The following is a 16,446-nucleotide window of genomic DNA, read 5'->3' as shown; positions in this document are numbered from 1 at the left end:
AAGAGGCAGAAAAGCGAAGTAAAATAAACCAAATCAAAAACTTAATTTTAGAAATGAAGACGGGAGGGGTGAATGCTATTTACTCTTTTCATAATTGGCAATTTAGTGTTAATTTTATTTTTGTGGGGCGATCATTTAATTTTAGACAGTTGTAGAGGTCCTAAACCTTTATGTCCTCCGCCTTCATCGCCCATGTTTCACATCTTTCTGCCGCTTGTGTGTTCAGAGTGGAAATTTGAAAGGGGGGTGAGATGTGATTCCCCCCTCTGGTTGATATTTCTTTACTCTTGGGGGAAATATATATTTGTATGTGTGTGTGTGTGTGTATTATCCTGATTCTTCTAGAGAAGATACTGGAATTTCCCCTCACATTTTTTCCCCTAGAAATCACACTGCGAGCCCTATTCTCATTCATGTTATTTAAACATGTTGTTGACAAAAGAAAGTCAATGACCTCCCATTTTATTTTGTCTGCAAGATTACCGCGGTAAAAAGAAACATGGTGAACAATTACAAGCGCGGCACATCTGCTTTCGACGATTCTCTTTTCACTTTCGATCAGTGACGACCTAGTTTCAGTCTTAAAAGTAGGCCGCCAACATTAATTTCAGTGTCCGTTCTTGCCCTTTAAATAAACATTCTTTGATGTGTGCATGTGGAGATGGATATAACGCACAAAGACTGAAGTGCGAAATGGCAGGCTTAGGATTGCAACCCGTGTCGTGAACCTGTTCTCTTTCTTTCCAAGGAGAAATGTTGGTAATGTCGAGTAAGAAAAAATGGATAAGTTACAGATTCTAGCATATATGGCTAGTTTCGGTACAAATCTGAAATAAGTTTGCGAAAGTGAAAGTACTTGCATATACTAGGTAATGTAGTACTTGTGCAAACTTGACATTACGACTCCGATGTGTTTGTTCACAATTGAAGGTCGTCTTGACAAAATATAGGATTTTCATTTTTTGAAAAAAAAAAAATCGTTGAAGCTTTTTTTACATTATAATATTGATACATATGTTTTTTCTTCTAACATTACCCGTGGCACAACAGCCCTTGAGGGCTTGGGTCTACCTACCGAATGTCGGCCTCACTCCTGTATGCCTCAGCAGAGGTGAAAAATCATCCAACCAGTTAAGTTTCTACAATATGATTATTTTATACCTCTTATCGACAATGATCATCAGGATGAATGATGAAACAGATGACAAATGCCAAGAAATATCCAGCATTACCCATGTTTCCTACACGGGAGCATGGGCGTTGGAAGAAGAAAGGGGGTCGATCAGTTACAAAAAAAGCATAAAGCTTGTTATTTTTAATGTTAGTAACAGAAATAAAATTAATTTAGTTAGTATTCGAACAGAATAACTGCGTTAGATGGGAAATAATTGAGGGAAAAAGGCAGGAACCAGATCAGAGTTCCATGTGTTCGTATTCCACCATTTGTTATGTGAGAGGACACACAATATATGATTAAAACACCCCGCTATCTTTTTTCGTCGTACACGCAGACGTTTAACTGCAGTGCCTCCTCGGTGGCTGAGAGCAACAAGAATTTCTGAATTTAAGTTTCCAGTTAGGTCATGTGCGTTTAGCTGTGTTTGTTCATCTGCTACATTAAATTTAATCATTCATCTAAACAGGAAGAAAGGCGACGTTACTTGCTGCAAAATCAGTCTTCTTAGCGGAAGTGTTTTGTATTTTCAAAATTATTTTTCGTCGGTATGCTGCCTCTTTAGGCTAATCTCGGCGATAAGGATGAAAAAAGTTAGATCAATTGATGAAGGGATGATCATGTCCATGCCAGGTACAGTCACGCACAGTCCTGGGTTGTAACGATCTCATTGAGCCCAAGGTTCAGATATTTAGGATTTTTTATTTTATTTTAAAGATTGTAATATGAGAATGACGAATGTTCACTGCTCTCTGCTCAAAGAGCACCAAGGGCGCTAGCAGGATTTTTTCTCAGGGGGGTACGGTCACAGAAACTTTTATTATTATTATTAGCATTATCGCTATTATTACTGCTATTATTGTTCCTATTATCTTTGTTATTATTTTTGCTTCTACTACTACTACTTGTTTTTTTTAAATTATTTGTAATTTCCATATTCTGTATATCCATATACAATTTGCATAACTGTATGCTGACAATGAGCTGTTTCTTATAGCAAGATAATCAGTGTAAAATAGACTGTAAGCTTAAATGTAACCCTACTTCAAATAATAATAATATTAATAATAATAGTTGCAAGAGGAACATAAATTGAGAGTATTTGAAAATAAGATCGTTTTTGTGCCTAAAAGGGATGAGGAGACAGGTTACATAATTTAGAAGTATATAATTTGTATTCATGTCCAGATATTATTAGAATGATTAAATCAAGAAGACTTAGGTGGGCAGGCCATGTGGCACGAATGGGAGAGGAAAGAAGAGTTTACAGGATTCTTGTTGGGAAACCTGATGGTAAGAGACCAGTAGCAAGACCCAAAACCAAGATGGGGGGATGTTGAGATGGACGTATAAGAAATTGGTAGGGATGGAAAAGAGTATATAGATCTTGCTCAGGATAGGAACGACAGATGGAAGGCCTGTGTTGCTGCAGTCATGAATCTTCGGGTTCAAGAAGGCTAGAGAGTTAGTTAGTTGCTGTGACTTACGGCCTGTAAGTCACAGAAAACAACATTTTTTGTTGTAAAATATCGCTACAATTTCACCATTAAAATTACATTAACTCTTTCCATAAATCTCAGCCGTGACGTGCACTGAGGAGTAGCTAGTCTAGCAGAGATACATCAATCAATCTCACATCTCGAATTATATATTCAAATCACAATATTTATTGTCTTGTTAAAGCCACAGTTCATATGCAACACTTTCTTTTCCATCCGTGCGATGCGCCGGCAAAGCTGGCTGGATACCCTTGCTCGCTCTTCCTCCGCCTGACCAGTTTCCAGGTAGAAACGGCCGCCTGAAGGAAAAAGGAAGATTTTTACCTCTACCTCCCTTGCCCCCCGCTGCAATGGTTGAAAGCCCAGGCTTTCAGGTCCCCCAGTCTATCTCCTATAGGGCAGATAGGGGATTGGTTTCTCATAGATATTTTTGTAAATCCTCTAAAGAACTCAGGCTAAAATTTTCTGCAGTACTTATGTTTTCTGTATTTACACAACCTTTTACACGTTGTACAATATGTATGTATAATATGGGATGTAGTTTTATTATTTATGAAATGGGAACGTGTTATGTACAGACAATAATGTTATGCTATCTTTCTTTCTTTTGTTTAAAAAAAAATATGGAATATATCATGATTAAATTACAAATATGTGCTCAGGATCTCTCTCACTCTCGTTTTAGTAGTGTTTTATTTAAATTTAGGCTACTACTCTTGGCCTCTAACAGTCATAAATACGGATGTATTTATTTATTTATTTGGTTTGGTTTATTTTACTTCGCTTTTCTGCCACACTTGGTTTTCGCGAAAATAAGGATGAGTGATGATATGATGAAATTGCTGAAGGGACCTCATATGAACAATCCAGGCCAGGATTCGAACCCGTGATGAGTGCGCATTCTTGTTTTATGTATTGTACTCTGCAGTGAATAATGAAATAATTTGGAATGAAAAATGTATCTCCGAACTCAAAAAGGCAAATGAATATTATTGAATCTACAAAAAAGTGTGTTTGTTACCTGTTTTGTTTCTGTGCATAAAGTGTACTTAAGACACCAAATCAACCAACCGTGGGAGAGTGGTTATTAAAGCGCGCTACGACAATGAGTTCTGGGTTCGAACCCCGACCTGGGCATGGGTGTTCTTCGTGTTTGTCCCTTCATTAATTTTATCGTTTCATCTTCGCAATTAACCAAATGTGACAAAAATCGACGCTAAGTAACAAAAATGAAATCAAATCATCGATTGATTGCGTGATTTGGTTTATTTTACTTCGCTTTACCGCCACATTTGGCTAATCGCAAAGATGATACGATAAAATTGATGAAAGGACACACACAAAGAATACCCATGGCCAAGCCGAGATTCGAACCCAGGATCTCTGGCTTAGTAATCAAATCAAATCGTTTTTTTATTTTCGAATGTGAGTGGTGGTTACAGTACTTTTTTTTAGTACTCATTCATTCATCACTTTGCAATCTCTTCCTGTTATTGACATTCTTTTTTTAGGAATGCTGGGCCCTAAAGAGGGGTGGGGGGTGAGTGACCCACACCAACCCCCCCCCCCCTCCCTTGAGCACGCTATCCCAAGTGTCGACGTCACCGCACGTCACTGAATCTCCCTGGCCCCTCCCTGCGGGCGCCCTTGCTGAGCATATTTCCTTACGAAACTGACAAACTCTACGTTTATTTATATTTGCTAGACGAGACCCTGCGATTGCCAAAAGCTGGAGTCAAATAGATGCATAGTTGCAGCTTTTTACATTTGGTTATTTCTCGAAATGCATTCTGGTGATTTTATAGAAGTTATCTTGAAACACTTATTCCGCGGTTCACAGCTGTAGCGGTAGCTTCACAGAGTAGCTTTCTGCTTTTTGGTGCGGTGCTGAAATTTTATATTCGTGGTGAACAGAAAGTGTTATTTTGTCAAAATTTGTGTCTTGATCAGAAAGTTTCAAACATTTGTGAATATCCTGGATAATTTTTACTGACGCTGGTAAGTAACAACTGTTCAATTATACATGAAATGAATGACATAGGCGCGGAGGAAGCAAGCATGTGAATCATCAAGATGTGAGTAATGCTTGTTCGTTCATTGATAAGGTATTCATGCTGTTTTTCGAAATGAAACACATGCAAATGCTTATGCTAATTAGGTATTTACTTAGTACTCGCTCTATTTTCTCGCATAAAGTCAAATAAACTAGGCATCTTCTACGTGCAGGAAACTATGAAACATTTGCATGTTCATTCATTCCCGGGGCGTGTTTCTTCTCGTGAAATAACATGAGGAATATATAAAATACTTACATTTATGGTTAATTTAATTCATGATAACTTAAAGCAAGGTTAATATAATTTTAATTTTGCATATATCTTGTTGCTGTAGTCAATTGTCACAGAAAACACCCTTTTATTTATGGACGTCCACAGGATTTTTCCTGGGAGGGGCAAGGAAGGTATTTTTTTTCCAGGAGGGGGCAAACAAGGCACATTTTCCCCAAAAATAGTGTTATTTATTTAAAAAAAACATTGCTTAAATTTGAATTAGGTGTTCACGCAATAATTAACACATAGTGTGTGTAAAATGAAAATATATGTGTGAAATACATAATTTTTGGTTGACTTTCATTTTCCATGGGGTGCCACGGCCCCCCCCCCCCTCCTTGCCCGCCTTCCGGACGCCCATGCTTGTACTTAAAAAGCAGTACACATTTATGAACCATTTTCTGGAGAATGGTGTTCTTCCACTTGAATCTACACTTTCAAGTAAACAACCAATTAAATGTTAAGTTTCCCCGAGACGTCTGGAATTCCTTTATTTTCTTCTTTTTCACATTGGTACTTACGTATTCTGCATTCCTAAGGATTCTTGAAGGTGCCATTTCGTTTTTTTCATGAAAGTAATTTCAATTTTTGACATTACAAGTACTTCTTTCTTTTAATTTTTTTGCTTCCATAAGACAGAATATGACGCATATACCTTCGTAGATCATCATGCGTCGTGCTTATGGTTTGTCGATTTTCATTGGATATGCAGTGTTTCCAACCTTCTTCACCCAAAAAATACAAACATAGTTAACCATTGACGATAGCTCCAAGAAACATTACGTAACATTAGGTTAGGTTTAGTTAGGTTAGGCAATCATAGTTAAAATTCGTTGAACCATTCATGTAGTGATCCACGACACGTCATCTTTTCGGAAAACAGTGACAGAAGGTTACGTCATCAAACGTACGCAACATCCGCCTAACGTACAGGAAGCAAATGAAAGCGTGCATCGGAGAATTAATTTAAAAAGAAAAAGATAATAATTTCCGCTATGATACATTCACACATGACAGAAAACACCTTCCAGATGTTAGACACTGCTACAGGAACTTATTTCCGTAAGTAGTTTCTTCTGTAAAAATGAAGAAATCTGTTTGTGCGATAGTAAATTTTTACCGTTTAACACCCTCAATAGAGAGAGAAATTTGGATTTACACTTGGATACAAAGCATCTAACTACTTGGTTAACTTTAATAATGCATGTGAGACACAGTGTATAGAGGTATAATAAGCATGTCTTTTATCCAAAGTTAAGTCTTCCTGGATAAGAAAAAATATATACAAATTTGACAGTAATGAGAAAAGTGTGACAATTCCTCCTTGGCACCATGTTCATATTATCCACTGTACTTGTTCATTGTTTACATGAAGGTGTGTCTCACCCATGGTAAAGTTGTTTAGTCATGGTATGTTTGAAGCACCATCACAAAGTTGGGAAAACATCTTTTTTTCCAAACACTGAAAAATATATTTGTTCACATCCTTTCTGAGGCGATTCTTCTGTGCATTTGTAGCTAAAAATAAGGATATATATATATATCTGAAGAATTGAAACATTGATGATAATGGCACACAAGGAACATTAATTTATGTATGTTTCATTTTTCACCTAATTACCTACTGCAGTAATACAGACATTTGTAAAGAACCCAGGAAATTGGGTATGAATAGCAGAATTAATAGGTATCTCAACCACGATTCAAACCTAAGGGTCTGACTCTTATGGCTCTAACACTAAGGTACTAAAACAGGGCCCAAGTTCCTTTTGTTTTATTGCGATTTCATCATGCTACGAATGCAATTTTTACATGGTTCGATTTCGATTTATGTCTGTTAACACATACTGCGGAGTTTTAGCGATCACTTACAATTTTGTTAAATATATACTAACGTGGTTAGGTTAGGCAGGTTAGGTTTGGTCCCCTTAGCATTAAAATAAAGTCCCTAAATGCATTCTACTAAGGTTCCGATTTACTTCTACATTCATTACCATGCTTCTACGATATTTACTGTCGCTTGTCTACTGAGAATATCTTGTCCATGAGAAGTGCGTAAGGTAATTTTCAAGTTTTTTTTTTCAACATAAATAACTTTTTTTAGTCCAAACAGCGCTCATTACTTTAAGGAAGGTTCAAATTTCGTGTGACAATTATTTCCAAAATTCTACGATAATTAGTCTTTGTGCTAGGAGAGATCATAAAACAATCGGAACCGTTACCCTAAAACAGTTTTAATCTCTCAAAATCTTTCATATTTGCTGTGTTACTTATGTTGTTTGTCCTTTACAGCAACTGCAGCAGGAATTCATGTGAATTTTCTTTTCAAATGTAAAAGTCTTGGCATTTGGTAATAAAGTGTTTTGAAACTAGTCAGACGGAGGAGGCAAGCAACTTGTATTCAATGATTTGTTAGTGATTATTTTGATTGTGTAAAGGATCTCTCCACAGTCTTCATTCTGACAGCATCATTAAGATCATACAGTTTAATTTTAAAATTATGTTTTTGCATTTGACGGTGCTATTTTTTATTTACTTCATAACAGTTACAATTTAGCGGAAAATGAAATAAGATGAACACTCCAAAGGAGAAGTAATTCTGAATTTGGAACTCTCACCTAACTAAACAAATTTTTTGAGTGAGCATATTATTTTCTGCACCTTTAATTGTATGATTCAGAAAGCATAAAAATAGCAGTAGCATAACTAACATGCTATGCAGCCTCCTCCCCCCCCCCTTCCTTGCAACTTTCAGTTGTGCACTCCTACTTGTTTGAAATAAACAAACTTTTTTCTAAAAGAATAATGCACGCCTACATTTATATTAGGTATATACAAATGTGAATATACATACATGTACTTTGAATTAATGTAAAAACTAGTACGAAAGGTTAAGATAACAGACAAACTGTATAAAATTATGTATTATAATTATATGTGAAAACTCGATGTTACTACAAAAATTACCAGTCCTCTGCTTTTTTTGATGGAAGCAAATTTTTGTGCTAGTTTGGTGAAGTCCAATTTTCGACTCTGATCACTAGGGCTAGGATATTGATGACCTTAAAATTGCCAAAAAATGACCTTTAAAAAAATGCATTTATGACCTAATACATGCAAGAAAATGCCCTATAAACTTAGAAAAATGACCTAAAATTTCTGAAAGATTTGTAAAACAAATTTAGAAACTACCAAGAGAAATTCAAATTACCAATTAACGTTACAGTATCTATCACATGTTCATTGCGTATGGTAGTACAAGTAAGAAAGTTCACTTTTTGTCATCTTTTACACTTTAAGTAGGCTACTGAGTTGCAGTACACAACAAAAATCATAAGAAAATTTTCATAAGTGAATGATTGTCGATTTTCGGACAAGAGAGCCTTGTACACAGAAAATTCTGTCGACTTTCACCGACACAAGAGGAGCGTACTTGAAATGAACAATAGCACTTGCTGTTAAGTTACTTTCAATTCCATAGAGTGCATATTGCTTCTCTGACAAATGTCCAATACAGAGCACAAAACTTTGTACCTCTTCATTTTTTTTAACAATAATCCATCTGGCGACAATATATTTACTGATAGAGGGTAAAATCACATTGTTTGAGCTGAATTGCTACACAACAGCTTGTGTCAACGATACTGCACAGAATGTCTTTGTTTCTTCAAACACAGTCATTCAGAACTGTGCTGAAGGCAATGAGACGCGAGTCTGGAACCTCTCTCCTTCAAAGGGTTACATTTGCATGTAAAATGCCCCTTCTTTCATAAAATGACTTTTAAAAGGCCGAAAAATGACTTAAAACGGTTTAAAAAGTTTTAAAAAATGACCTTTACTCCAAAAAAGGTAAAAAATACAAACAATTGCCCTAACAAAGGCATCCTAATTAATTCACTTACGTCTAAAACACATTTCTATCTACTTATGCAAAGTTTCTGCCTTACCAAAAAAAAAATCAAATCCAGTTCATTTTTTTTAAAACTCAAGTTCAGTTATTGATGTTTCCATTGCCTTTTTCTAAATAGCAAGTGCAGTATATGTTTTTTAATGTTTGTGTGGTTTTTGTATCATGAAATCAAAATAGTAGACATACCATTATACATTTTTGCACTGTTGCTAGGACAAATTTTAAAATCTGCAGTGGTATGGTAGAGTTGGCCATATTAGAATGTATTACATAGTTATTCATGATGTTAACAGTTGAGCCTTCGTTAGAAAGGCCACCCCGATGCAGGGATTAATTACTTTTAATCCAGTCTTGTATTAATTAATAACTTAAATGTTTTAGGATCACATTTCAAAATGCTGTATAAAGTATCTTAATTGGATTCATGGCTTTCTTAGCCTTAATTACAAAAAATAAATATGCTGGCACCTAAATTATTTTTAGTTTTGTCTACCCCTGCAGAACAACTAGAAATTTCCATGCAACAAAAGTGGCCATATTCCTTCTAAATGAAGTGTCAAATGATTTGTTTGTTTTAAGGAGTATATGTGACTTGAAGTATGAAATTCCTACCCCTACCTAGCAAAATATTTGCAAAGCATCCCCACATTCCCCCAAGCTGTAGAAGCCCCCACTACGTTCTTTCTCTGTGCTCCTGAAAATTTTTACATATACCCAGAAATTCAGCAGATAGTGTTGCTTATTTAAAAAATGGTTTTACAAAACAGGTATTCGGTTCCCAGTAACATATCATATAACATCTGCGATAATGAGGAGTGGCTTATTGTCTCAGTCAGAGGGGCCTGGCCAACTTGACATTATGGGTCTCCTCCGAAATTCAGAGGTACGTTATTTGCTCACAGGTGGCAATCAATAGGAAACTTCTCTCATCTCATACCTTTATTGCTACATAGTTTTCGTAAACATAATGTAGTGTAGTGTAGTACAGTTTTGAATCCAGTAGAAAGATTCAGTTGTTCAACCAGTCGATAGTTACACAATACCTAAACAAACTAACTTCATAATTCATGACCAGTAATATTACTTGATATTTAAAATGTAACTTCCCACTTAATATTTTCAAGAGGGCCCCCAAGGCTCAATATGAGATTAAAATAAGATCTGGGATAAATTTCTCAAATTGTTCACACCTGTTATGTTCTTTTTCAAAGGGGCCCAAAAACTCAGGAGGTGGAGCCCAGGGGCAACTAACCCTTTGCCCTTGGGTCCAGTAGCCCCAATTCCGCCATGCATGGTATACAACGTATACATACTTGAAGTGCTCCAATCCCTCCAATCGGCATTTCATTGAGTGACAAATTTTCAGTTAATAAAGTCCAGTCGCTGCTTAATTTTCTATCTCTCAAGACTTGAGTCTGCTGCTATTTCTTCATAGCAGATTGCAATTGACCCTTTGATGTTAGGTCACCATCGACAATCTAGAGGTCCAGTTCAACCCCCATAACTCAAATGATAAGTTTGCTTGAGTATATAACTCATTAGTATTAGAAGCGTAATGCAAGCGGCTCTTACGTTGAATCTTCGCCTGGTGCATGCATCTTTAAGTCCAAAAAAGGAGTGTTTATTTATTTATTATCCGCAAACAGTATCTTTTAATACGTATATGTGTATTATATGCAGTGGCGTGGCGTGGGATTTTTAAAAGTGTTACCGGTTATCAGTAGGACATTTAAGGGAGCAGCCCTAAGACTTGGGCGCCTCCCCACCTCATCCAACCCCCCCCCCCCCGCCCATGTCTTCCAAGTAGTTCATATAATATTAATCTGGCACGTCTGCAATTCAGTACTAGATTTTGGTAAAGTTATTAATCAGGAGAAAAAAAATGTTGACATAAGGACTGAAGTGAAATCGTAAACATTGGTTGTTGACACAATAATACGTAATTTGATACTTACAGAAACATCGAAGGCTACTTATAGAGCAGATCAATCCTACGACTCTTCTTTGAAAATAGTTATATGATGCTGTGGTCCCAGGTTCGAATCCTTGCTTGGGCATGGGCGTTTGTGATGTCTATTCATCAATTTCATCATATCATCACTCATCCCCATCTTCGCAAATTAGCCAAAAGTGGCACAAGCGAAACAAAATCAATCAAATCAAATCAAAAAAGTTCTATGATGCTGTCATAAAGTGAAGTTTTTCATTTGAATTTGAATTTTTGGGTGCGTCATGGTCATGGTCCATGTTATCCACACCTGAATTCCACACGTTTTTTTCACCCGAAAATAGAGTACATGGCCAACAAAAGAGTTTCGACAACTGCGCACATCCACATAACCACGGATAGTCGTTATACCACGAAACATTGAAATGTCGGTCATATTCACAGACGACTTGGTTTTTAAATCGTTCAAAATAGGCTTTGGCCTCCCTTTCGCCACAATTTCGATGTTTTCTGCAAAAGAACGAACCAAAAGATTGTTTCAAAATATCTTCTATCGCACAATTAGACACACTGTTCAGATAGGATGAACCGCCGCCTCGGAACTCGGAGCAAGCTCCATTACGCTTGCTAATTAATTGACAATGCCCGAAAACAACATAAAGACGAAAGACACCACTCACAAAACTCGCACTGCACAGTCCCTCCCGCAAACCGTTGTTTACTTTTGTAACACGTGAAGCACCCTCCTTGCCACCTCCCCTCTCAGCATCGGCGCTTCCCCAATATTTCCTTCGGAACCTGCAAGAAGTCCAGTTCTACTACTGTTGCCATCTTAGTTCTTTTGAAACCAGATTTACCCAAATGACGAAACTTTTCGTTTCAAATAAGACGTACTGTATGTAGAGTAGATGTAGTTTTCATCTGTTTCCTAACTACTCCCACTCCCATGTTTCGCTATATCCACTGAAATCTCATTTCTGACACCACTACTATTTCGTATATTTTACGTCCCTTGCTACCTTTAAGGCTTTCGCTTTATAGGATAATCGTGACGATGAGGATGCATGGTGAATTATTGAAATAAAATTATTATTTCTTTGTGTATGTAATTATTATTTTTTATAATTATGCAAGTAAAATAATAACAACAAACATTGAAATAACCATTTCTTGTTGAGGATTCGAACCTGCGACACCTGACACTTCAGAGCGTGCTAAGATAACAATCGGGAAATTATGCTTGTAAGTAATGTTTTCACCCAAAAACAGTTCTACCACCTCAAAAACATTGCTTCAATCCGAAATTATCGCATTCCTGCGACAACGTATGTCAATCTCAATCGGCCCTTTCAACAATTATCACAAATTCCTGTAACCGAAATAATATTATATGTGTGAAATATAGAATTTTAGGTTGACATTTTAGAAGGACAGCAGACCCCTTGATCATGCCCATCCCTCTCCTCTCCTTCTCGCCCATGATGTCGAAGAAGGACAAAGAGGACTTTCGTAATCGCTGATATTTAGAGTAAATACAAAATATCACTTGGTAGTTTGATTTTCCACCAGTGTGATTTGATTTTTTAAATTTTGATTTGGCGATTTAAGTCCACTCATGCACAGTAATGTTAATCGGGACAGTTTAAAGTGGGATCCGAACCACTTGTGCCTCCACCGGGTATCGAACCCGGGATCCCTTGTTTACAAGGCAGCGACGCTACCACTGCGGCATCGTTCCCCAGTGTGACTGGACACCTTCAGAGTAAGATAGACCCGATTAGGCGACTTAGCTCCTTTCTGTCAATTGAATATGGCAACACTGGTATGTTTCCGGTAAGTATCACCGGCAACTGCGGCGGCCAAACAGTCATGCCATTAACCCACCTCCTCCTCCCGCCGAAACAGTCTTTGCTGCGACGGAAAGTCTTCCTTGGGTGGGCTCAGGGCCCTTTCCTCATGTTGCCTGTGGAGGGTACCGGATCAGTCCTCCTCTTCGCTTTTGCCGGTGTCAGAAAAAATGTCAGTCTGCAATGTTTACTTTACGACAATATTACCAGTTTATGTACGTAATAATATTTTAAGACAGGTTCTTCAATTCTTTATATTTTGGTGTTACCTGCGGTAACAGCGGCTATATGCACGCCACGCCTCTGATTATATGTAACTTATAAAATGAAACATTTCAAACAAAATACAAGGGATCACGAACAAAATACTTGGCTGTGTGAAGTAAGATAAAATATTCATAATTTCATCCAGTTATTTATCAGAGATTCAGACCACCCCGATTTAGTTTCGACAGACTACTAAACTGATATATAGCCTAAGTTGATGACAAAAAATGTGAAGGCACGGTAAACGATAGCTCATTTTAAGGCAAGAATGCTAATAATTTGGCTAGGTATGCACATACACAGAATGTTTTAATTATTTTTTCTCTCACATCCTATGTGTTTTTAAGCGATGGATTTTTATGTATGCTGGTGCAGGAGTTGTTAACAGCTTGCTTTGAGTTTACTTTTTATTCTTGACGCTCTTACTGGGTCAAATGAAGTGCCAGAACATGATGATGGACAATTTGCATGGTTCTACTCATGGATCCCACTGAACATATATGTAAATGGGTCAACATTGGGTGTGTAAGGAGAGACCTTTGGTAAGGCACCTAAATTCAACTTCTCTTCCATGTAGTATGCCCTGGTAACTGCTTCTTGCAGGTCAATGAGGCTGTGGTGCCTGAATCCATGTATCCTTTGTGGGGTCGTGTTATCCTGTGGTTGCCTTTGTATGCACTTGGTGCCCCTTCACAGTCTCAGCTTTTAATCTAGGTAAGGAGATTTCAGTCAGTATTTGGTAGTTTAAGTTCTTGATAAGTAATGAATGAATGGTTTTTAAAATTGAGTAAAGAAGTTTATAAAATACTAGCTGATTACCTGGCATTGCCCGGGTATTTATTTATCCCAATCTTCTATTAGACAGGAAAATAATGAATTCTAAGTATAGTGTAAAATGTAAGTAATTTTATTTCATCCTGAATGTCACCAATTAGCTTAGCGACTCCCACGCCTATGGATTCGACACTAATGTAGGTCATTTCTCCCCCCCCCCCCATGCCGATAGGTGATGAACTTGGAGTTGAACGGCATTGGGAGTGTCACTATTCATCTTAGCGACCCCGTAAACTATGTATTCCACACTAATATTGGTCGTTTTACAAGTCACCCCCTCCCCACCCCTAGGAGTGTATTGGAGTTGAACGGCATTGAGAGTGTCACTATTCATCTTACCGACCCTGAAACTATGGATTCCATACTAATATCGGTCGTTTTCGCAACACAAACTCATATCAGCCTGAATGTTAGACAACCCGAGAAACACCATCGTTGTGCGGGATTGCATACAGTCACGGATGCCTGTACAGAATTTAATATCGGTCGTTTTCGATTATTTTTACATGTCACTCCCTTCCCACCCCACATCTAGGGGTGCCATGGGTGTCTTACTCCCACAGTATTTCTTTCGAAATTGCAAGTGATACGTGTTCCAACTTTGGTTGAAATCGCTCCAGGCGTTCGAGAGTTATGCCGGAACAAACATATATATATCTACACACACACACATCCATTTTTATATATACAAGATTTAATTTTCTTATTAAGGGCCTGTCCTGAATTTTGTTTTAGTTAAGGGGCTTATCCCCATTTTGGATGATGGGCAATACTAACATATATGCTGATGTGCTCATATTATAAAACTCAGTCAGCCAAATTGGTCAATATTGCAAAGATGTAGTTATTACGAGAGAGCATTGACAGGGCTGTCCCACCTGCATGACACCGACTTACCGCCACAGTGGCCGAACACCTTTGGTGATCAACTCGCGACCTCGTCACTGAAGGGTCCTGGCGTAGACATAGATGTTCATTCTTGTCGTTTCATCATTCACATCCTTACTGTTGTAATTAGCCAGAAGTGCAAAAATAAAGCCTTTAATGTGTTCATCTTTGGAAGATGTTTTGTAATTGAAACCTTTCCAGATCTGCCCGTTTCATTGTTGGTGAGGAGTCTGAATCCGTGTCTGTCAGGATGAGCAAGGGGCGTGTTTAGAGGTTGGAGGGGGGGGTTTAGAGGGTTTGAGGCCCCTGAAAGAGTACTAACATTAAATGGCGAAAATGCGTGCATACCATTTGTTGTATAATATGAGGTAATTTATTTTTGCCGAACTTGTATGAAGATAGAATTTGATTTGGGATGAATCGGTTTTGTATTGACGGTGTTTACGGGAATAATGCATAATAATAATATGTGTTCATCAGCTGGAAATAGTGGTATTTTTGTTGTCTTAAGAAAATTATTTTTTTTTATGGTGGAGAAAAGAAGGAACCTTAAAGCGCTAGTGTGTTCGTTCATCTTTCGTATCAATTAACTGTATTTCAGAGACTACCAGATCTATAAGAATAAAATTTATCAGACTGACAGGCCTGCCAAATAGTAACTCATCGCAACGTAAATTATTTCAATCGGCCCGGTTTGTCAGACCGCGAGAGAGAAGAATGGATCCAAAGTGACCCGTCGACGTCGCTATCTTGGACTGTTGCAGAAAATGTTAAGACCTAAAACTTTCCACACATGAAAACTTGGTAAATCCTAACGTAGGGCCAGCGTTATTTCCAGCCTCCAATAGCATCTTCAATTCATTATTATTATTATTGCTATCATTATTTTATTCATTATTCCAGCTGACACTGTCATACATGTACTAAAGATGAAAGCGAAGAACATTGGATATCTATGACCATTAATTTATACGTTGATGTAATCCTTTTCCTTTTATCTTAATTTTTTCAATTCAGTTCATATTTTTGTATTCAATCCATGTGCATTAAGTTTACATGTGATCCTTTTCATATTTTTTCAATGTATAGTCTTTATTTCATCTTTGTATTACATGGTCTGGCAGGGAAATATGACTGTTTTTGAAATCATAGTACAAGGTTGCAATTTGATACAAAACATTTTTTATTTACAGCAAATGAAGTGTCATTTATGAATCATAACGAAAAAACTGGATAAAGAAATATCTACATTTTAAAAATGACGTGATGCAAATGAGAACTATTCTTGCGAACGCACTCTCGCAATCTGTCACTGACATTCCACACAGCACGTTGGACCATATCTTGTGGAATTGCCGCTATTTCCCTACGAATTGCGGCTTTCGGTTCTTTTGTAGTGCGTGGTTTGTTCATGTAAAGTTTCCCTTTGAGGTAACCCCATAGAAAATAATCGCATTGTGAGCGGTGTTGCCTCTTTGAGAGATGACGTGCACGGGAAACATTTGTCTGAGAACAGCCGTCGATGTCTTCGATGTATGGGTGGGGTCAATTCGTCGTCTGCGAAGTTCTGGCAAGCGAAAGAGATTCACCATTTTTTAAAAATGTTTCCACAACAAAAGCACGATGTACATACAGCATTCCATTGCTCCATGCCGACTGGTCTGAAATGTCATCACGTGTCTAGCGAAATCCCAGCCAGCTCCTGCGTGAAGTCTGACTCCCCCTACCGACAGTGTTGCCAAACGAAAA

The 16,446-nt window shown here is 37.5% G+C and overlaps 1 protein-coding gene across 1 annotated transcript in view; it reads left to right on the top strand.

Moving 5' to 3' along the window:
- Nucleotides 1-4,525: 4,525 nt before the first annotated feature.
- MICAL-like (protein) overlaps nt 4,526-16,446 on the top strand; it is a 269,708-nt gene continuing 257,787 nt past the window's right edge. Inside the window, exon 1 of the mRNA XM_083135879.1 lies at nt 4,526-4,671. The gene's annotated coding sequence lies outside the window, so the exon portion shown is untranslated. The remainder of the gene's footprint in view (nt 4,672-16,446) is intronic.

The sequence above is a fragment of the Lepisma saccharinum genome, chromosome 14 (assembly GCF_977018435.1).
Source record: "Lepisma saccharinum chromosome 14, izLepSacc3.1, whole genome shotgun sequence".
In the NCBI taxonomy this organism is placed as follows: domain Eukaryota; kingdom Metazoa; phylum Arthropoda; class Insecta; order Zygentoma; family Lepismatidae; genus Lepisma; species Lepisma saccharinum.
Note: the sequence above shows the minus strand (reverse complement) of the source record. Positions and strands in the feature narration are given on the sequence as shown.